Consider the following 23,771-nt stretch of genomic DNA (forward strand, 5'->3'; position numbering starts at 1 on the left):
TTGGAGAAGCACTGCATGTGTGGAGACAAATTTTGTGTGCAGAGATTTTGGAAGATGTTTATTGGGAGCAGAGGAACTAAGATTGACAACGCAGATTTTGGGGTTTCATTCTAATTCCCCCCTCTAAAACAGGTCATGCTAAAAGTTAACTCAGCATGCACATACTAGAAACTCAATATTCAGCTATGTTTGAGTTCTAATCCCTTTACCACCTATTGGAGTGAGCCTTGACTGCTCGCAATTGTAAATTTTGAGTGACAAATTTAGAAAAGTAAAAGTGGTAAAATAGTATCTACCACGCATACTGTCCAGTAAGTACCCACTGCCACAGGACCTGGTCTAACCAGTGCGTTTTAACCATGGAACTAGGATATTTGGCATCTAATCACAATGTTCTAAAGCTCAGCACGTCCAGAAACAGAGTGACAATTTCCTTGGAGAGGCAGCCCCTTAGTCTTTCCATCAGACTCACGGACATCCCAGTTGTATTCTAGTGGACTAGTTGGAGAAATGGAACCAGGAGATGCGTTTTTCAATCCTTGCCTCCCATTTGGCCCAATTGTGTGGTTTTGGGCAATAACTTTTCTGAATTTGTTAACAGGGCCACTGGGATTATGTGATTGAGTGGTGCTGCGATTTTTCTCATAATTATAGATTCATCACCTAATCCATCATCTGCTGCATTATCTGCAGGTTTTAACAATTTTTTTTATGTTTTTAGTTCAAATGGTTCAAATCTTCATATTAACACATCAACACATGTTGCCTTGCAGCAGAAGGTCTTTTGAGAAGCTGGACTGGTTACCATTCGGTTGCCTATTGCTACAAATATAAGTTAAACTGGTACTAATTAAGTGCAACCAATGCCCAGGCAATGTTAATTGCAAAAATGACCAAATATGGAAGCAATAATATCATAAAATGTGCTAAATTACGCTGCATAATAAGCCTTTTCTTTGCATAATTTACTCATCCCTGCCGCATGATTTGACCCTGCTCTACCATATAATTCCAGTGGCCCTGCTTATTACTCTGCTGCTCCCCTTTTGGCAAGATTGGGAGTACTTTGATTCAATGTGAGAACTGGTAGTCACCGAGACTTTTAAAAATGTACTGAATAATTCCTGAGAGAAGGGAGGTGCCCAGTTATATGTACTAGTTATCTAAATGCAGTACAGTGGTAAATATATAGTCTTTGTTAAATTAGTAGACCCAGGACAGCAGTACACTGCTACTTGTTGCAAACTGTTTGATCCTGAGCAAACCGTGTGCGTCATCCACTAATCTGACAATACAGCAGCACTTTGGTGGCTATTTCTAACATTAAGCCTGTTGAAAAGGCGTACTCCCAGGCTCTGGCTCAGCTTCAGGTCCAGTTAGTACCACACCTCCATAAAGAGCCGAGCTTTCATGTAGCATCTACCTGCAACCCTCCGTCTAACCAGGATGTGGCATTCCAGCTAGAGCTGCCGACTTTATACCTTGGGAACCAGCTTCCAGTCTTGGCTTCAGCTCAACATCCTGTGATTCTTGGCAAATCACGTAATCTTCCTGTGCCTAAAAAAAAGAAAAGAAGGTGACCTTGTATAATTTAACTGGTTCTCATGTTAAGCACTCCAATACCTTCAGGTCACATTTGTGCTATACAAAATTGCAAGAATTGGTTTCATCCCTCATTCAAGGCTGTTGGCATCTAGGGTTGCCACCTGGCTAGCGTCTGTCCTGTGCAGTTCTGTGTCATGTCCCGGCTGGTACAAATCACATAAAGCTGTTATTTTTAGGCCTTATCTGTACATATTAAAAACTTAAAAAATAAACAGTTAACACATTTAAACGAGTTCTAGCGCTGTACCCATCCCTGAGTAATAATTCAGGTAAACAAATACAGAAGTGACTTGTTACAAATAATACTTATGCTTTTGTTTAAAGTGGTAGTTAATATTGTGTCCCGGCCTTTGCAAACTCCTAAAACAGCAACAAATGGCCGGATTTTTCTCCTGGAAAGGTGACAACCCTATTTGCATCCCAAAGTTTGAAGCTGATCCTGAACCTGCATGGTGCAGGGCCCCTCCTGTGCAGCAACGGCCCCTCCCAGGCACTGACAGGCATCTCTTCCAAAGCTCATCAAGGGCTGAAATAGTGAGGGCCTTTTTCTTGTTCCTGGCAGCGCGTCACATGCCTGCAAGGCAGGGCCAGACTGGGATCGCACATTAGCCCCCACAATTAAGTTTGACCAGCCTGTAGGGGGAAGGGGAGGATGTGGCGGGAACACCGCTGCTGTGTGTGCTTTTGTTACAAGGGGCTGTTTTTGCAACACTGCTGCAAAACCGACCCCCATTAACAAAAATGATCCTCACTGGTCCAAACCAGGCCCCCACTGTTCCGGCCCAAAGGGGAAATGCCCAGTGCTTGCCACCGCCAATTCGGTCCTGCTGCAAGGCCAGGAGACAGGTGTCCCTCCCATTAGCCTCGCAGCGCTGGAGCATAGGTGCGAGGCCATGCCAGGCCTGATGGAGAAAGGTTTCATACATACAGAAACTTGCGTGGACTCAGCCCTCGCGAAATAACATATAATTTATGAATCAACATGTTTTGTATTATTAATATTTGCATTTCACAACAGTTATAGTAAGATGGGGAAGCTTGTCATTGTGCTTTTACTAACAGTATTCCGAGTGTCCTAAAATGGCTGCCAAAATGCAGGAACTTTTCTGCGCATGTGTCTGCCACATCTATGTGGTGTGACGTCTTTCGCTTCTGGTGGGAATTTCTTGCTTCTGTGCACTAATGCCAAGATGGCCGCTTCATGCTTACTCATACTAAAGCACATGCTCCTGCTTGTACTAAAACTTTTGTCTGTCTTGCTTAACTATTAATGCTATAATATAACTAAAGTAATAGGGTTAGAGTAGAAATAAGTGGTATACAGTGCATTAATTTATTTTTGTATTCTAATGTGTTTCTCTTTGACTATATTAATAGCTCGTATTTGGGCCTAAGGGTGACATGAACAGCCATATTGAAAACCGCTCTGCGCATGAGTCGAGAACTTTGAGAGACCTCAAGCAGTGGCATTGAACTGGTGCCAGTGACTGTCTTTCGGCAATGCGCATGGGAACCACAAATTCATAACCTGGGAAAGGAAAAGAACTCTAAACTTTGTATATTAAAAATGAAATAATATTGATGGGCGGAATAAACACATGGGAAAAAAAATTATGGGTGGGAACATTGATCAACTATATTAAATTGAAATGATCTCCTCTTTGTATGGTGTGATGACCTCTCCTTGTCTTTCTGACCAATCACTGAAGGGGAGCACATAGATTTGCAACATTTAGGGGTGGTACATTGCCCTGGAAAAAGGTAGGACTAAGGTAGGCTTAGTTAGAGAGTTTGTCCGACTTGTCCGATTATCTGACCTGTCACTGACCCAACATATGCTGTAGGAGATCGAGGGCAGAGGTGCTGACGGAGCACTCTGTCAGAAGCATCGGGTGTTGCTGAGGGAGAAATATCGATTATCCAGTCGGGGTACCTATTTTCCCTAGAGAGGGGTGTGACGCTGGCCTTGCACTAGTGGTTACCTGTCCTGTTCTGCACCTGTCATATCCTGTTGGCACCTGATTAGCTGGGAGCCCTATCTTTGCCCAAGCCCGTGGCCAGGGTTGGTCCTCACACCATTCTAGGTAAATATAATCCATGTGGTATGTCCTTGAGCTATTTCTATTTTTCAACAGGGTCGGACTGGGAACCAAAACCGGCCCTGGCAAAGTGCTCGGCCGTCCCCCGGGCGGGGGGGTAGGTTGGGTGTGCGACCGAGCTCTTTGCCGGGGCCAGTTTTTATGCTGCAAAATCGGCCCTGTAACAAAAACGGCCCCCTGGGGCCCAAAACTGCCCCCCGCCCTTGCGGTGCACCGGGGGATTGCCGGATGTTCGCAACGGCCAGTCCGGCCCTGTTTTTCACCCTTCCCAGGTACCAATGTCTAAAGCGGTTACTGAGATTTCTTGTAAACATTGTCTTTTTAATCATATTCTTACTTGCAAAAGTGCTGGTCACTGTACTGTGGCCGCTGACTCAACAAAACTTGCATAAATAAAGTGTTTAAACTTCTCCCGAGACTGTGGTTATTACAGGAAAGGTAAATTATTAAATGCTACCTATTATGCTAACTCCCTTTTCGATCCCTAGGACTTATACCTGTATACCATGACTTACCAATCCTTGTCACCTATGTTATAAGTCCTAAAAGGAAATAAGGAAACTGATAGGCTGTAAGTAGAAGAGGGATTACTAGTGCAAAGTGTGAATGTTTAAGGGCCCAGGTGAGTATGGTAAATTGAGCTGGTAGTTCTGAACGCCATCAGGCCCGATATTGGTGGACTGAGCTCTGGTCCCTGGGCCGCAGCCCATGCTGCCCAGGCCTAGTGCCAGCCCTAAGAAGATGTTATTTGGCATAAAAAGTTCAGTTTTGCATCTCATTCACACATTTATTTTGTATTTACATGGTCGAGTCTTACGTTCAAGACAGCCCTACATATGGGCTTTGTTTTAACATTGGCATGCCCCTTGTAGACTGTTTATTTCCACTTAAACATAGTTTATCACTCAGTGAATATTCAGGGTCCAACCTCGACTCGAAAAAAACGTGCAGTCATCACTCGCCCGCTACAAATACATCATCCCCTTTTCTTAAGTCCAGAAGTTTTTATGCCAAGCTTGTGTGATAGCGTTGCTTTGCGCCTGCGATATACCAGCCCTTGTTTACAGCCCAGGTACGCATCCTTTTATTCTGACCCCATTCCAGACTGTTACCGTCGTCCTTGTAACCAGTAGGGTCCTGGGTGGTTCCGGGTGCATCGGCAAAGTCCGCTGGAGTAAGGCCACTGGGACACTCCATCGTATTGCCTCTGAGAGCCCTGGTACTTCCCCCTTCCCGTCTGGATCTCTCTGAACTCTGAAGGTTCTGATGTGATAGAACCCTGGTCATAGCAACTACTGAGCTGTGACATCACACATAAGCTAAGCATGGGCGGATTTTGCGGATTGGCAATCCGCGAACTTGCGTATTTACGGATTCGCAATCCGCGAAGATCCGCGAACTCTAGCGGACTTGCGGATTTTTCCGTTTTTTGTGTTGGCGCGTGTTCGCGCCGATTTTGGGACAAGTTCGCAATTGCGAACTTACTTTTCGGCTTGCAACGGCCGCGACTATGTTGTTTCTACGTCTGGTTTATCATCACAGGTTCACAGCACCCTCTGTTTCACCACTGCCACCCTCTGGGACACCCATGCCACCCTCTAGTACATCCTCACAGGCACCTATTAGGTTTATTTATTACTGTAGATTATGGTGGTTGAAAAAAGCTAGCACACCTGCCCTTCTTCAACTGCCATCAATTAATTTGTGTTTCATTAATGTGTCAGTAATTTTGAAAGTTCCAGTCTGGCTGGCACCTGCTTCCTTCCTTATCTGTAATTTGCTTTTTGTTGCAGTGAAATTTTTTTTTTACAGGACCTTTATGGTGCTATTCTATGAGCCTGCTGTTTGGGTCATAGCAGGGTCATAGAATTGTTGCAAACTCTGGAGGGGCCCATCAGGAAGCACTACCTTGAATGTTACTAATGTTAAGTTTGAACTTTTGCACCTGCTCATTGCTTTCATTTTAGCTAAAATCGTTTTTTTTGCAATTTCGCGCGTTATTTGGGGCGCGAATCCGTGCGAGATCGATTTCGGAAGCCGCGAATACGTGCGAATACAAAATTGTTTTTGTTGCGACGTGTATGTTCGCGTGATCTTGCGCGTGTTCGCGAGGCGCTTCTAGCTATTCGTTTGCCAAGTTACCCTATCGGTCGTACACGGGCGCGGCCATCTTGTTGGCGTGACGTAATTCCGTTTCCGCCCGCTATGTGTAATCTCGCAAAGTGTGCTGCTCGCGAGTACAAGTTCGCGCGTACTCGCAAGGAAAATCTCGCGCGAACTTACCCACGCGGTCGTGAACGGGCGCGGCCATCTTGTTTCTCATTCATTGCTATGGTTCTGGGCATGCTTTCTCTATCCTCTCTCAATCTCTGCCATCCTTTGCTTGTTTGAAGTTTTTTTGATCTAATTTTACTTATTATCTAACCCTCTATTTTTCTAGCTCTATATTTTTGTGTTTTCTGCAGCTTTTAGTTACTTTTAAACTACTTTTTTAAACTCTTTTATTTTCTTCTTCACTATTCTATTTCTTCTTTATCATTTAAGTTTATTTCTGCCCAGACCATGGTAAAGGGAGCCGGGAAGCACCCTGAGAAGGGGAAGGGTCCCGCACCCCGTGCCCGGCTCCCGTGCGGGCGTTTAAGGGGGGAGCAAGTGGTCCCGAGGGAGATCTTTAGCGCGGAGGAAGTGGCGGCACTGATCTTCCATGTCCAGCGCCGCCTCCCCAAGACGATCCTGGGAGGCGGCAAGATCGCGACCGGCTATGGCATCCGGGAGCGCCGCCAGCGGTGGGAGAAGGTGTGCCGGGCCATGTACAAGATCTCTGGGGTCCGGCGCACATATAACCAGGCCACCCACCGCTGGACCGATGTCATGGACCGGGAGCGGGACTTGCTGGACGCGCTCGGCGTAGAGGTCCCCGGGCTTGGTGAGTAGTAGTAGTAGTAGTACATTTACTACTCTGTTTTATCCTGCTCTGTTATTTGCAAATCTTTGTTCTTTACCAAGAGCAATAATGCTGCCGATTACATTGAGGTAAATTATATTTCAAAATCTTCTATGCATTTCATTTTCAGGTGCACTGCTCTCCTTCTCAGTAGCCTTGCTTGCTACTATGCTTCTTTGTTTTGTATGTTGTGTTCAGAAGCATTTCATTGGCCTGAGAAATTATGTATCAGTGTACTGTAAAGAAAAGAACTGCGTAATGCTAGACAGTAAGGGTCATATTTTCAATTACCGGCGCATCCCTGCAAAGTAGCAGGGATGCGGCAGTAATTGTGTGCCATGCCACCACCACCCATTGGCCCAAAACGTCACAGAAGCCTTACGCATCTGTGCCGTAAAGGCAGCGCATTGCTGGAGTTCCGTGCCAACGATGGCGCAGCTCCAGCAATGCTCTGGGGTACCCTATCTCCCCAATGCTGCATCAAGCCGTACGTCGGCTTCAAGCGCGCAGGGTTTGAGTCATGCATCATTGTCATAAAAATGACTGATTGACATCTTGTAGATTTCCCTCAGCCACTTTTAGGATTCGTTCCTGCGCAGGTACGCCCTCCCTTGCGCCGGAACGCCCCCTGATGGCGCAGGGCTTTACAACGTGATGCATCGCCCATATGCCCATATGTGTTTTTTTTTTTAATATATACGCCGCACCAACACCATGGCGAGTCTTTTGTTCTGCCGCTGCGTCAGAAAAGGCACGCAACAATGGAGGAAAATCAGCCGCAACTTCCGCAAGGGACTTATAAATCAGCCCCAACAGACTGAAGTCCAGTGTCCTTCCTTTAGACAGTCACATGGCTATCAGAAGAAATAGTGGCGGTGGTGGCGGGTGGATTGATAGTTTGAGTATTCACTGATCTGCAAGCAGGATGGACTTTGTCTGTCACGTGTTGTGCACTACTGCCTGCAGTGCCAGGCCTAGGCAAACCTCTTTAGTAGTCTGTTTATTGAGTTACATAGGAACTTTCTAAGTCAACGTTCCGCAAATCAGGCAATACGAATAACGTAGTATACCACATGAGATAGATCCCGTGGAATAGTTGTCTATCTATTTGCTATTTTTCCAAAATATGTTGTTATTGTTCTTTTGAAATGTTTGATTTGGTTGAAAAATCTCATCCATGTTTTATGGTTTTTCTTTCTTTCATGTTGTACATCAGCTCCCCCCAAGGGCAAGAGGACACAGGAGGAGGGTGCTGAGGATGCAGGCCAGGATCGGGCAGGCGAGGGCTCCTTTGCTGGCCCCAGTAAGTTTACATTTTACTAAACAGTACCTATTTTTTCCTAGCGTTCCTCATTCGATTTTTTCTAAATCGTCTTTGATCTTCTTGTAGACTGGATATAAATTCTTATCCTGCCTCGAATATGATGACTCCCTGTGGTATTACTAGACTATTCTTATTAGTCTGTCTGTGTAGCTAACTAAGATTGGACATTTGGCAATTCCATTGGACTCCCATTATATTCAGCAATACCTCTATGCACTGTCTCCTTACTGACTAGATAGTGTGGCAGAGTCATTCAGCTCCCGAAGTCACCGATTATAGATCCCCAATGATCTCTAGATTATCGTACGCAGGACAAGAGAGTAGTACGGAGTCACAGCACAGTCAAGAAGTGTCAGAGGCACTCATGCTTGCAAAAATTCCAAAACCTTTAGCTCATCCACTCTAGTCTAGAGGAACAAAAACCACAGAGTCTATTTAAGTGTAAAAGCTTTATTAAAAGTAAACACATTTATTGAAATCTACTTTGTCATAAAACTATTTAACTGTAAACGGAAAAGTGGTTAGTGCTGACGATTAATTGGACACATTTCTTGTGGTCGAGCCGAACTCTCACCTACTTTGAACTTGATCCTGGTCGTGTTCTTAGGACTCAGGAGTCAAGCTTCTGTCTGTTAGGAGAAAAAGTGGTGCGTGTTAAAAATCAAAAGCAAGCATTCATCAGTTGTGCATAAAAGTGCAGCAAGACAACAGCCTTCCCTGGAAAATGGGACATTTTTACTATGGAGTAGACAGTCACAAATTATTACATTGTATTCTGTTTTTTTAACATTTCTCCTAGACCAAATATTATATAGTAGTGAGTGGTGTATTCTAACTTTCTTAAATGTACTTTGTAGGTGTAACATCTGGTGACGGGGCCAGCGCGGAGGTGGCTGATGTGTTGGACTTGGACTCGGAGGCCTCTGGGGAGGATGCGGCGGTAGAAGAGCTGGTGGCCGTTCCTGTGGGGGATCAAACGGTGGTGGCGGAAACAGGTAAGCTATATATTCCTTACTTATTGAGATTGAAGACTGCATAGTGTGCTTTCTGCACGGGTGTATTACAATTACAAATCAACCAGGTAGTAGCCTCCTCGAAATGTACTTCGACTTAGCTGTGAAGTTTTTGGTGAGAAGAATCCCAATAAGTTCTTAGACGAACGTGATGGATGGGATGAACGAAAAGCGAAAGAAGGGTGTAAGTAAGTGGGACGCGAACTTGTATGATGGCTGGCAAAGAAGAACGATATGTGTTTGCTTGGACCCAGAGGTGGCTGGGAAGGAAAGAATATGGTATGGTGCATGGCTGGGTCAATGATGAAGCAAGGATGGGTGGAAGGACAGCAGCCTGGGTGGGTGAAACAGAAACTGTATGTGTGCGTATACTTTGAATGAATGGATGCCTGGAGCATGGTATTCTCTGACTCTTACATAGCAAATGTGTATCTAGAGAGAGTAGATGGTCGCCAGGTGAAGTAAGTGTTACCTTGAAGAGCATGTACCACCGCACCCGCACGTCCGTCCCAGTGCAGGGAAGGCAAGGAAAAGAAATTGTAAATGTGTCCAATACTACCATGAATAGTAGCAGTACTTTGTATTGCGTTTGCATTCACAGCATATATCTGGTTATTACGGTGGACACTCCGTACCTCTCTTAATAACTTTAGTTTACTTGTAGTACGTCATTCATGTGTGGGTGTATCACTGTGTTCACTCAATATTAAGCAAAGCACCTAAAGTCATCTCATCTGTCATTAAATACGTCCCATGTGAAGTGATAGATAATCAAATTAGTTAGCTTCTTCAGTTTCCTTTTCTAGTACTCATTTGCACTGTAGGGTGAAAGGTAAATTAATTAAGCAGTAGCCCTTGTAACAGAGTATTCTCAGTGCCACCCGTAATAGAAAAGTAATAGCTTCACCACCTGCATGTACTGGACCGGTACAGTAACGCAAGTCTGTCTCCATCATCATGGTGTGCAACTTTTTTTCTCGGGTGCAACTTCACTGTGCTGTGTCCATGTCATTCTGCCGGCTTGCATAAGATAACGTACCCATTTCCCTAAACAAGAGAGAAGAAGAAGAATAAGACTGGTGTACTGTCATAGTCGACTGTAATGGAAGTCCATAGTGGTCGTAGAATTAGTTCATTAAACTACCACTACTGTTAGAGCAAGGATGCAGAAGTGGGAGGGTTACATAGATACTGTCCTCAATAGTTATGTACTGTGCTTTCAATTTGCTACTTGTACTCTGTGACCCAACTTTCGGCTCAATCACTTTGTGTTATTAATAAGGAGCATTGGTTACAGACTATGTCTTTCTTTCTTCATATAGTTGCTCCTTCCAAATCAACAACAAGGAGGGAGCAGGCTAGATTGGCCCGGCAACGGAGGCTGGAGGCCACAGTCGCCGAGTATCGGCGGCTGGTGGCCCTGGAGGAGGAGGAGGACACGCAGTCGAGCGGGGCAACATCTTCGACTGTGACCACTGCATCCTCCTCCGTGACTAAACCAGCGGGACCGAGCCGGGCTAAGAAAGCCGACCGCCACCGCCAAGCACCCGAAACACCAGCTGCCCCCCACAGGAGCTGCAAGGAACGCCAACACCGCCTACGAGTCCGCATGTCCAACCTGGAGCAGGAGGTCCTGAGGTATAAGACCTTGGTTAAGGGCCTCCGCTCCGAGCTTGCCACCCTCCGCAAGGAGTATGATGCCCATGCCGCATCATGCACCAGCACCAGCACCCTCCAGTAGTGGAGTGTCCCTTGCCCTTTTTTTATAGACTTTTGGGGGGTGGGATTTGGGAGTTGGGATCGTTTTGGGACGTTTCAGAGACAATCGTTGGGGTTAGGGTGGGTGAGGGAGATTATTTTGTTAGGGATAAATAAATATATTTTTCAACTACTTTATCTGACCATACCTGTTTTTTACTGCTTTTCAGTCTGGTGGGTGGGGGGCGGGGGTGTAACAGTAACTTTGTTTTCCTGAACAGTCGTAGGACTTTAGTAGTACAACCGTCAAACTCTTGTCTACTCCGAAATAATACTCCATTATACTACCTCCCACCAAACGCTTATCTTACCTGTAATTTGTGTTAGAAATTAGGGCTAGGCCCAGGGCTGGCTCCAGGTGAAATGGGGATTAACGTTGTCATTCCTGGGCGGGTGACATTTCCTCATTGCGGTGTTACTAGTGGTGTGACACAGTGGCAGTTGCATGCCTATGGAAAAAAAGAAAACGAAACCTTGTTTGTACTCCTTACTGTAGCATTACAACGGTTACGGTACGATCGAGAAAATAGCAGGTGACAGTACACTAGAACAGTGCCATAATGTAGCCTAACAAATGGTAAAGTATTGCAAGTATAACTAGTACTTGCGTTGAATTTATTTGACATTGGCTACTACTACTAGAAGATATAGTACTGAAGCTGAGTAAGTCTAGAAGATATCCTCGTATTCCTTCACCAGCCTGTTGCTGCTATCACCTTATCCTCCCCAGCAAGTGTGTGGAATTATTGATGTCATTTTAGTCAGACATCAAGCAAAACAACACAGCCCGGGGGAAGAGGGTTAGGGTTTGTAAAATGGATGGGAATGGGGGTTTCTTTTTGGGTAGGTTTTGTTGAGAGAAGAAAAAAAAAGCAGAGCATGGACAAACAATAATTGAAGATACAGAGTTTACAGACAATCTTTGGTTACTAAGTAAAGGTTAGCACATGCAGTCACACTCATAGAATAAAAGACAACAATGGATACTGTATCTGTATTGCGTATGTTGTTGGAGTTGTCCTGTTGAAATTGGTAAGTAAGTTGCATGCAGCAAACAATTCCTCTTATTGGCGGCACTCCTCCATTCCAGCTGACGCTTCGTCCATCAATGTGGTGGTGACCACTGACAGAAGAGACACCCTGTCCACTGCCTGCCTGGCGGATGTTGACTGAAACCCGGCCTGTAATTATTGAACGGAAAACAGGAAGTGCTATTACAATACCACTGATAAATAAATAAAAGGTATGTACGCTGTGTGGTTCAAAAAGTCACACTTTGATTTCCCTAATAGACAGTACAATATTTTTGAAATTGCGTGCTCTGTCTGAGTCACCTTTTTAAGGATCAATAAGTATGGCCAAAATATTATAGCGGATCTTTCCCCTCAAGGTGGGTGTACTACTGTGTTTTAGAACAAAATTTGACCTTCCCAGCAATGCTCCCACCAAGACCCTTACTAAAGCCAGTCGCAAAAATGTAGAAGAACCCAATCATATCTCCAAAAACGATGCCTAGCAGAAAAATGGTTACAAAAGGTACTTTGAAAGTAACAGTAGACCCAAATACAGACCGTGGATTGTATTCAAACCACTTGCCCGCAAGCAAAAGTATCCATAGCCAGCATCGCTCCAACAGTGCTCTACAACAACAGAACCGCGTTGCAATAGAACCCCCCTAAACACATGCAATCCTGCTGCTAGGGCTAACCCTAACGAACCCTAACTTACAAAAAGTGCCAAAACTGGTGTTTCCTTATGGATTTTGTCCAACTAACTTCTAGCCGGTATTAGACCTTCCCAGGAATGCCCCAGGCAAGACCCGCCAACCCACCCGCAAAAAAACACCCGACACAACACCACCAAACAGCGAAAAAGCTAAATCTCATACTTACAATGTCTCTCGGCCTTCGGTCCAAACGCGGCGCTGTGCAGCTAGGTCGTCATCATCATCATCAATCATCATAACTCCTGTTTTCCACCACGGATTTCCTGAAAAGCAAATGCAATCAAGATTAGACTGTCGCAGCAGTGCTTCGACAGAGACCCCGGCCGCAACCCACCCACGAACAGCAGGAAGCCCCCCAAAACGCTACATTGAGCAAGATGTCTGAAGAAATGGCAAAAAAAAGGCTGTTCCTTATGGATTTTGTCCAAAACACTTGTATCCGGTATTAGACCTTCCCAGGAATGCCCCAGGCAAGACCCGCCGGCGCCAACCCACCCGCAAAAAAACACGCGACACAACACCACCAAACAGCGAAAAAGCTAAATCTCATACTTACAATGTCTCTCGGCCTTCGGTCCAAACGCGGCGCTGTGCAGCTAGGTCGTCATCATCATCATCAATCATCATAACTCCTGTTTTCCACCACGGATTTCCTGAAAAGCAAATGCAATCAAGATTAGACTGTCGCAGCAGTGCTTCGACAGAGACCCCGGCCGCAACCCACCCACGAACAGCAGGAAGCCCCCCAAAACGCTACATTGAGCAAGATGTCTGAAGAAATGGCAAAAAAAAGGCTGTTCCTTATGGATTTTGTCCAAAACACTTGTATCCGGTATTAGACCTTCCCAGGAATGCCCCAGGCAAGACCCGCCGGCGCCAACCCACCCGCAAAAAAACACGCGACACAACACCACCAAACAGCGAAAAAGCTAAATCTCATACTTACAATGTCTCTCGGCCTTCGGTCCAAACGCGGCGCTGTGCAGCTAGGTCGTCATCATCATCAATCATCATAACTCCTGTTTTCCACCACGGATTTCCTGAAAAGCAAATGCAATCAAGATTAGACTGTCGCAGCAGTGCTTCGACAGAGACCCCGGCCGCAACCCACCCACGAACAGCAGGAAGCCCCCCAAAAGGCTACATTGAGCAAGATGTCTGAAGAAATGGCAAAAAAAAGGCTGTTCCTTATGGATTTTGTCCAAAACACTTGTATCCGGTATTAGACCTTCCCAGGAATGCCCCAGGCAAGACCCGCCGGCGCCAACCCACCCGCAAAAAAACACCCGACAACACCCCCAAACAGCGAAAAAGCTAAATCTCATACTTACAATATCTCTCGGCCTTCGGTCCAAAGTAACGCGCTGTGCAGCTAGGTCATCATCAATCATCATAACTCCTGTTTTCCACCACGGATTTCCTGAAAAGCAAATGCAATCAAGATTAGACTGTCGCAGCAGTGCTTCGACAGACACCAAAAATTACACACAAACCCCCGGAACCCCGCCAAAGAGCACCTCAAAGGCAAGCAAGTCAGCAAAAACGGCAAGAAATTTCCACCTCATATTTGGTCCAAAACACCTTTGTCCATTATTAGAGCTTCACAGCAATGGGCCCAAAACCGTCAACTCACCCGCAAAGAAGTACAACACCCCCACAAGTGCTGAGTCTTTCTTCATTGTGCGTAATCCAGCACTCTGCTTGGAGGGAAATCGCAGTCTGGAGGAGGAGGATAGAGGAGCATGTTCTTCAGAACTTGTGAACCTGAGGAATGTAGACTGCGGCACCTTCAAATCAATAAGCAAACAAGTGAAGACAGTTCTGATGATGGTCTTGTTTTTGGGATTAGGTGATTAAAGTTTGAATTAAATTAACTGTGCAAAACAAAGAAAGAGAGACACAAAGCACACAGGAATAAAAGTGAATAAGGACGAAAAAGAAAGTTCTTGATTGATTGTCTCATTTTCAGGGCTCGGTGTCAGGGAATAAGAACAAGATTTCGTCATCATACTCTGCGAATTCAGGCTGGATGAGGTCAGTGGCACCGAACAGAGAAAAAATCCCCTCATCTACGTTGCTGTCCTCATCGTCTTCATGTGGCGTGCTTTCTCGCACTTTGTAATCTGGTGGTATGAGGTGCTGATTCATCTTGATCATTGTCAGCCGCTCCACATTTTTGGGCGATAGGCGGCTCCGTTTGGCAGTTACAATGCCACCAGCAGCACTGAAAACACGTTCAGAAGACACACTTGCGAGTGGGCAAGACAAATAGTTTATAGCCAGGTTGTAGAGCTGTGGCCACAATTGTTTTTTGCCATGCCAATACTGCAATGGCTCCTCATTAAGAAAGACCACTGTTGAGTCATTCAGATAGTCCTGCACCATCGACTCAAGGTCATCAACTGTTCCTCCACTTTGCTTACTTTTTGCTGTGCCTGTGACATTTTTTAGAGAACCATACCCCATCAAACTTAGCCAATCCTCCTCCCCAGCCACTGTTAGTGTTGTCATTGTGTGTGGTGCAGATGATCCAGTTGCCGGTGTCTTTAACGGCTGAGAGGTCACTTGTGCCCCAGCCACAGGTGCAGAAGTGGATTCTTGTGACTGCGGATGGCCTGCTGATGCTGATGCTGATGTACTGGCTTCTCCTTCAATAACCTGCCGTTCTTTTTCAAACCTCTTGGCTGACCAGGCTAACCAATGTTTGTACTTTTGAACATCTGCATCAGCGAAAGGAAAGAATGCGTTGTCTGCCAGCGCCTTTTTGTAGCGTGGATCCAGAATAGTAGCACAAATGTAATGCTGATCTGAGTTGATGTTTTTAAGACGTTCATCACCACGTAGGCGATGTAATAATTTCTCAGACAAAATGAAATGGTTTTTTTTTTTTCATCTTTTTCAAACTCAGAAGAAACCGCCATCAGTTGGTGCTCCAGTATGCACAACAATGGGATAGCTTTTCCCAAATTACAGTCCTCCTGGCTGACTGCACGCGTGAAGAACTCAAAAGGACGAAGCATGTCTGTCAGGCTTTTAACTATGGCCCATTGCGCCTTACTCATCCGCAGGTCCTCCTTCTGAGATGTAGCCTCTGTCAAGAAATAGTGATCGAGTACCGTATACTGCTCATGCAGACGCTCAAGCATGTAGAAGGTTGAGTTCCAACGTGTTGCCACCTCCTGGATGAGTGCTTTCACTGGCATTCCACGTTGAAGTAGCAGTCTCCGCAGATGCTTCCGGGCCTTAAAAGAATGGCTGAAATGGTTGCACATTTTGCGGCAGGTGGCCATTACCTCGAACGCTGGACTCTCTTTATCACTCAAGAATTTTTGAACTACCAGGTTGATACAGTGCGCCAAACACGGCACTCTAACATGGTGACCCTGTGACATGGCCTTAACTACATTGGCGCCATTATCCGTGGAAACATAACCAATCTTGCGTTTTAGGGGGGATAGCATTGACAACACCTTTTTGTCAAACTCTTCCAAAAGGTTTTCTGCTGTGTGACTTTTCTCCAAGGCAAACATGGCTAGTGTTGCATGTTTCCGAGCAGCTTTGAAAACTTGGTCCGGGTCAACACCTGCGTTTAGCTTTGCTATAACACCTGAAAAAGAGACCCAGTGTGCAGTGATGCACATGTAATCATCGCCTGGGCCACTGGTCCACATGTCTGTTGTCAGATGTATTGTGTGAACAGCACTCTTCTGCAAAGCTGCCCCAATCGCCTGCAGCACATCTTCATGTAGTGCTGGAACCGCAACTCTGGCAAAATAGAACCGGCTCGGAACCTTCCATTTAGGGCAGAGCGTTGCAACTAATTCAAGAAAACCTACCGCTTCTACAAAAGAAAAAGGTAGAAGGTCCACAGCTAGCATTTTAGCCAGCTTAGTGTTATACAGACGCGTCAGTGGGTGGTTGCGTTCATATGGCACGTCTGAAGTAAGCATTGTTCTAATGTTGGCCTGGACCAAGCATTTACGGGCTGATAATGACTTCGTTGACCCAATTTTGCTCGCTGGTGAACTTTTGTGCGTTGGTGTCTCACTCGCTCCAACACTCTTAGTGTGCCTCACATTGGGTGTGCTGCTGAGAGGGGTACTGGGTGTAAGGGAAGTGTTTGACACGTCTTCTTCCTGCTCGTCAACATCAGATGAAACATCAACGTTTCCTTGATTTTGGCCTTTCTTGATCGCAGCTAGGTGCGCAAACCATTGGACACCGTGCTTTCTGTCAAGATGACCACTCTGGCCGCCGGTACCATAGTTGCTACCTGGCTTACCACGACTAACTGCAAGCTTACAAAGGGTACAAATGGCAAACCTTGGATTTTTGGGACAAACAGTAAAGAAGTCCCAAACTGGGGACTTGAAGTGTCTGTGGGACCTGGAGGAGGCGGCGATACTGGTGGTGGTGGTGGTCATGAAGCTAATGCCAGATGAAGTGGAGGATCTGGATTGGCCAACTTTTGTACGTTTTCCACTTTCACCGCCACTAATTAAGGTCGAGGTTGACGCAGGTCTCTTCTTGCCAGAAAGAAATATGGAAGCGGGACGAGTTGGTGTACTACTTAACTCCAATGATTGTGGTGTTTCCACTGCCTCCTCATCGACAACATCATCATCATCATCATCACGCGCAGCAGCTCTTCGGGCTAGGGTCAAAATGTCTGTTTGCTGCATGCCCGCTGGGGCTGCAGTGACCTTTATGATGACTGGGTCGTCGTTGGCAGAGTCTTCATCAGCAGCAGTATCCGCCACTTCTTGTTGAGCCTCATCACACTCCATAAGTCTGAGACTTTGGACGAGCTTCCTTTTACGCTTAAGTACCTTTGTTGGATCATGGTGTGCCTCACTCTCAGACGGCTGTGGTGCTGGTTCCCAAGTTTGATCCGTATCATCAGAAGGAGGTGTGCTTGAAGAGGATGTAGACACCACCCTTGATCTCTTCCTTGCTAGGGTTGTGGAAGACAATGAAGGATCATCAGGAGGAGTGGCTTCCTCAAATGATACCTCGCCTTGATTGTCGATTTCCTGATGTGCCCCTACTTCGGGAGGAACAACTATTGTGGGCACTTGTTGTGACCCTCCATGCACCTCTGCATGCGCATCTCCTTGCGCTGCCTCTCCTTCCACATGTACTTGGGCTTGTACTTGCACATGTGATTGTTGTTGCCGCTGTGGTTGTTCAACACTCGTCAGATGAGCTACAACAACCTGTGTTGATTGAGGGACATTGCTGCTGCTTTCTTGCGATGAGCCAACTTCACTGGTCGATGGTGATTGAAGAAGTATACTGGCTGCCTCTGCAGCACTCAAGGGCTTGGACTTAAGTTGGCGTGGTGGTGGTGGTGGCACTGAGCCCAATGGAGCGGGGGTGCTGCTGCCAGCTTGGTCCCCAGCAGATCCCGCTGCAGCTGCTGCAGGCATACTTTTTTTTTTACTCACAAAAAAAGGGGCGGGCGGCACACCAGTGTCCTTGGTAACTTGCTTCTTCTGCTCCTTACTGGCACCTTTCTTGCTAGAGGAGCTACGGGTTACTTTTTTTGGGGCCATCTTCTTCAGAGCAGGTCAGCAGGCAGCAGTTGCACGAGTTGCAGAGGGTTCTGTGTCCAGACGTGACGTCGCGTGACGTTATGCTGCACACACCGCTGCAGGACTTCTTCCTGGCACTGGTGGTTCTATTGAGTCTTCTTGTGCACCTAAAAGCAATGGAAGACAGAGGAACATCAGTTCAGTTATACACCCCAAAAAATCGACAAAACACAGAAAAATGAGCACAATCCCATGCCATCCATGATGTTTACATTGAAGACACCCCACAGAAAGACTAGGGACATGCAAGTATGCAACACTCACTACCCCTGGGCATAAGGGATGAAAAGTAGGCAAAATAAGTGCAGGCCTCAGACACTGCCTCTCCTCAAAATGGCCCCCTTACACCCCAAGCACATGTTGCCTGTACCAGCCAGCACTCAAGATGGCCACCACCACCACCCACATGGCCAGTCCACATCAACAGTACACCCCCAAAAAACAGAAAAACAGCCAGAAATCACCACAATCCAATGCCATCCATGATGTTTACATCAAAGAGAGTGAGACAACACCACAGGCACACTCAGTCCATGCACCACCACCACCCCTGGGCAAGCAAAAGGCCACACCAGCAGCCCCCCAAAAACGACAAAAAACAATAAAATAAGCACAATCCCAGCCCATCCATGGCCTCAATTATGTTTAAATTCAAGAAGACACCCCACAGAAAGACTAGGCCCATGCAACACTCACCACCCCTGGGCAAAGGGCCACACCAGCAGGCCCAAAAAAACGACAAAAAACAATAAAATCTGCACAATCCCAGCCCATCCATGGCCTCAATGGTGTTTAAATTCAAGAAGACACCCCACAGAAAGACTAGGCCCATGCAACACTCACCACCCCTGGGCAAAGGGCCACACCAGCAGGCCCAAAAAAACGACAAAAACCAATAAAATCTGCACATTCCCAGTCCATCCATGACCTCAATGGTGTTTAAATTCAAGAAGACACCCCTCAGAAACACTAGGCCCATGCAACACTCACTACCCCTGGGCATAAGGGATGAAAAGTAGGCAAAATAAGTGCAGGCCTCAGACACTGCCTCTCCTCAAAATGGCCCCCTTACACCCCAAGCACATGTTGCCTGTACCAGCCAGCACTCAAGATGGCCACCACCACCACCCACATGGCCAGTCCACATCAACAGTACACCCCCAAAAAACAGAAAAACTGCCAGAAATCACCACAATCCAATGCCATCCATGATGTTTACATCAAAAAGAGTGAGACAACACCACAGGCACACTCAGTCCATGCACCACCACCACCCCTGGGCAAGCAAAAGGCCACACCACCAGCCCCCCAAAAACGACAAAAAACAATAAAATAAGCACAATCCCAGCCCATCCATGGCCTCAATTATGTTTAAATTCAAGAAGACACCCCACAGAAAGACTAGGCCCATGCAACACTCACCACCCCTGGGCAAAGGGCCACACCAGCAGGCCCAAAAAAACGACAAAAAACAATAAAATCTGCACAATCCCAGCCCATCCATGGCCTCAATGGTGTTTAAATTCAAGAAGACACCCCACAGAAAGACTAGGCCCATGCAACACTCACCACCCCTGGGCAAAGGGCCACACCAGCAGGCCCAAAAAAACGACAAAAACAACAAAAATCAGCACAATCCCAGCCCATCCATGGCCTCAATGGTGTTTAAATTCAAGAAGACACCCCACAGAAAGACTAGGCCCATGCAACACTCACCACCCCTGGGCAAAGGGCCACACCAGCAGGCCCAAAAAAACGACAAAAAACAATAAAATCTGCACAATCCCAGCCCATCCATGGCCTCAATGGTGTTTAAATTCAAGAAGACACCCCTCAGAAACACTAGGCCCATGCAACACTCACTACCCCTGGGCATAAGGGATGAAAAGTAGGCAAAATAAGTGCAGGCCTCAGACACTGCCTCTCCTCAAAATGGCCCCCTTACACCCCAAGCACATGTTGCCTGTACCAGCCAGCACTCAAGATGGCCACCACCACCACCCACATGGCCAGTCCACATCAACAGTACACCCCCAAAAAACAGAAAAACAGCCAGAAATCACCACAATCCAATGCCATCCATGATGTTTACATCAAAGAGAGTGAGACAACACCACAGGCACACTCAGTCCATGCACCACCACCACCCCTGGGCAAGCAAAAGGCCACACCAGCAGCCCCCCAAAAACGACAAAAAACAATAAAATAAGCACAATCCCAGCCCATCCATGGCCTCAATTATGTTTAAATTCAAGAAGACACCCCACAGAAAGACTAGGCCCATGCAACACTCACCACCCCTGGGCAAAGGGCCACACCAGCAGGCCCAAAAAAACGACAAAAAACAATAAAATCTGCACAATCCCAGCCCATCCATGGCCTCAATGGTGTTTAAATTCAAGAAGACACCCCACAGAAAGACTAGGCCCATGCAACACTCACCACCCCTGGGCAAAGGGCCACACCAGCAGGCCCAAAAAAACGACAAAAAACAATAAAATCTGCACAATCCCAGCCCATCCATGGCCTCAATGGTGTTTAAATTCAAGAAGACACCCCTCAGAAACACTAGGCCCATGCAACACTCACTACCCCTGGGCATAAGGGATGAAAAGTAGGCAAAATAAGTGCAGGCCTCAGACACTGCCTCTCCTCAAAATGGCCCCCTTACACCCCAAGCACATGTTGCCTGTACCAGCCAGCACTCAAGATGGCCACCACCACCACCCACATGGCCAGACCACATCAACAGTACACCCCCAAAAAACAGAAAAACAGCCAGAAATCACCACAATCCAATGCCATCCATGATGTTTACATCAAAGAGAGTGAGACAACACCACAGGCACACTCAGTCCATGCACCACCACCACCCCTGGGCAAGCAAAAGGCCACACCAGCAGCCCCCCAAAAACGACAAAAAACAATAAAATAAGCACAATCCCAGCCCATCCATGGCCTCAATTATGTTTAAATTCAAGAAGACACCCCACAGAAAGACTAGGCCCATGCAACACTCACCACCCCTGGGCAAAGGGCCACACCAGCAGGCCCAAAAAAACGACAAAAAACAATAAAATCTGCACAATCCCAGCCCATCCATGGCCTCAATGGTATTTAAATTCAACAAAACAGTTGTATCATGCACCCATAACCAACCCTGGTCCTACTGGATACTGTGGCTACCCACAATATAATTTATTTAATTTTCTGAAAAAGTTCCAAAATTGTACTTGCAGCAACTGTAATGCCCCAAACAAACTTACTTGTGAAAGTTGATTTCTAATCCAAAAGTGATCCAAAGACAGTCAAAAAGGCCTCAAATCCAAATATCCAGCAGCACCCACAAAAAGTAATCCTTCCAGCTCCAGATCCAAATGAAAGTGACCAGGAGATGGACAAAGCACTGGGAGGAGCCTGCTGGACAGGAACAGGAAGTTGGAGACTGTGGGGCACTTCCTTCCTCCCCCCCCCCCAAAATGGACTCCTTGCAAAAAAAAAAGGCCATGCAAATGTCAACCTGAGGAGTGATTCTGATAAAAATCATAATTTTCTGAAGGTTTATCCTGTTTGCTGGTGATTTTCTTGTGCGAAATTGCAAAATCTCTATTTCGCAAGTGCGAGATTGTTCCTTTCCGCCGCAACTACATGTTCGCAATTGCGAACTCTCGCGAGGTGTGCTGTGCAAGGTGGCAAGCCGCGAGTACGTATTCGCGGGCGACAAACTCCCGCGGGAACACGCAGCAAGATCTAAAATGGCGCGTCACTCGCAAAGAAAAACAACTCGGCAAACGCTAAAATGACGGAAAGTGAACGCCGTGCACCACGCCGCGCGCCGCAACCAAGCAAAAAATCCGCCGCGAGCGGATTCACGGATTTTCGACAAATTCGCGAGCGTTCGCGGATTGCGGATTTGCCGAAAATCCGAAAAATCCGCGAGCGGAGCGGATTTTACGCCCATGCTTAATCACACAGACAAGGACTCAAGCCCTGGTCGCTGTGTACTTTTGAAGCCATGGCTTCTCATGAACATTCTGAGAAAAACTTTAGATATTGTGCTGTTTATATGCAGCAAGGTGCAAATCTTTTTTATAAACGGGAAAAAACTACGCTGAATGTCAATTTTTTTTATCAAATTGGAGATGCTTTTAAATTCAGCAGTTTTAACATTTTTTTCAGTTTTTAATCTTTTTATTTTTTACAAATAAAGAAAAGTTGAATCTTTTTCCCCCAAAAAAACAACTGTTTAAGAATAAAATTTAAGGCCTTATTTAGAGTTTGGCAGATGGGATACTCCGGAGCGGTTGTGAAGGAGTATCCTGCCCACCAACCTCTAAATAAGTTCATTGGTTTTCACATGTATTGCTTTGAAAAAGGAAGATTTCCAAATGTTTTACAGTAAATTAAAAATCTAAAAAATAATTTTTTCAAACATCAGAAAATGCAAGAGATGCAATTTGTGGAAAATTTATATTTGTTTCGATTTCTTTTAAGTATAATGACACATATATTTTAGAAATGTCAGAAGCATGGTGGGTGGCTTTTTAAAGGTGGTGATAGAGCGCGCGAGGTCACCCAGCCAATAATTTCGCCGTTTCAGGCTTCAGGGCCCATATACTTTCAATTTACCATACACATTGATCGGGCGACTTCACGGGCTCTACCAATTTGTGTGTGTTTCCCTACTGTTATTACTCAGCGTACCCGACTTACCATCCACCGACACGGGTACCTATGACCTCAACGGATCAGGGAGCTAGCTGTAAAAGGAAAGGCAGCAAAATACCAACCCAAAATGACATTCGATACTGTTTGTAAATGACCACGGACAACTGGAAGTTTTAAAAGCTTTATCTAAAGTTCGTTTTCGTTGAGCATTAAGTTTACAAGAATGAGACAATCAATAACCAAGATAGAGAAAAGTACATAACTATAGAGAAATAAAGTCAGGGTAATCATGAAAATACTAATATGAGATGCAACAAGAAACGCTATGCATTTAAGGTAAAAATTCTTTAGATAGTTTAAGTAAGGCCGTTCTAGACCATATCAGAAAATGACAAACTGCAATGCAAAATATGATTTCTAAAAGGTAGGATAACATAGGATCAAGTTAAGAAAATATGCAATTGATTTTACGTTTCAATAGTTGCGGCAAAAGCATGGAAAAATCAACATGTGCAAAGGTGTCTCTTTATTGAAGCAAAGACAGAAAATTAGGAAGGTGCAAGTTCAAAGAATTTAGAGCAATATTTACCTAGACTGGTGTGAAAACCAAACCCTGGCCACGGGTCAGTTAAGAACAGGAAACCCTCAAGGAAGGATACCCCTCAATGGACAGCAGGTGCAGAATGGACACCCAGGACAGGACAGGATACCCTCAGATTAGGAATCAGGACAGGACCCTCAGGACAGGACAGCAAACCCTCAGGACAGGACCGCTCAGGACAGGACCACACCCGCAGTTTGGAAGCAACGCCTGCGCTCCACCCTCTCTGCAGCTATCGATCAAGACCCCGATTGGATCAGCGAACTCCCAGCAAAGTGCTTCGCCAGCACTTTAAGGTTCAGTAGAACCTTAGTCTATGGTCAATTTCGGACAGAGTGCTCCGCAGCGCTCTGTATCTCCAGTCACCTATTGAGTATGATGGGTCAGTGACAGGTCAGCTAAACCAGACAAGTCGGACAAATTCCCTAGGTGAACCCAG

The sequence above is a fragment of the Lissotriton helveticus genome, chromosome 10 (genome assembly GCF_964261635.1).
Source record: "Lissotriton helveticus chromosome 10, aLisHel1.1, whole genome shotgun sequence".
Taxonomy (NCBI): Eukaryota; Metazoa; Chordata; class Amphibia; order Caudata; family Salamandridae; genus Lissotriton; species Lissotriton helveticus.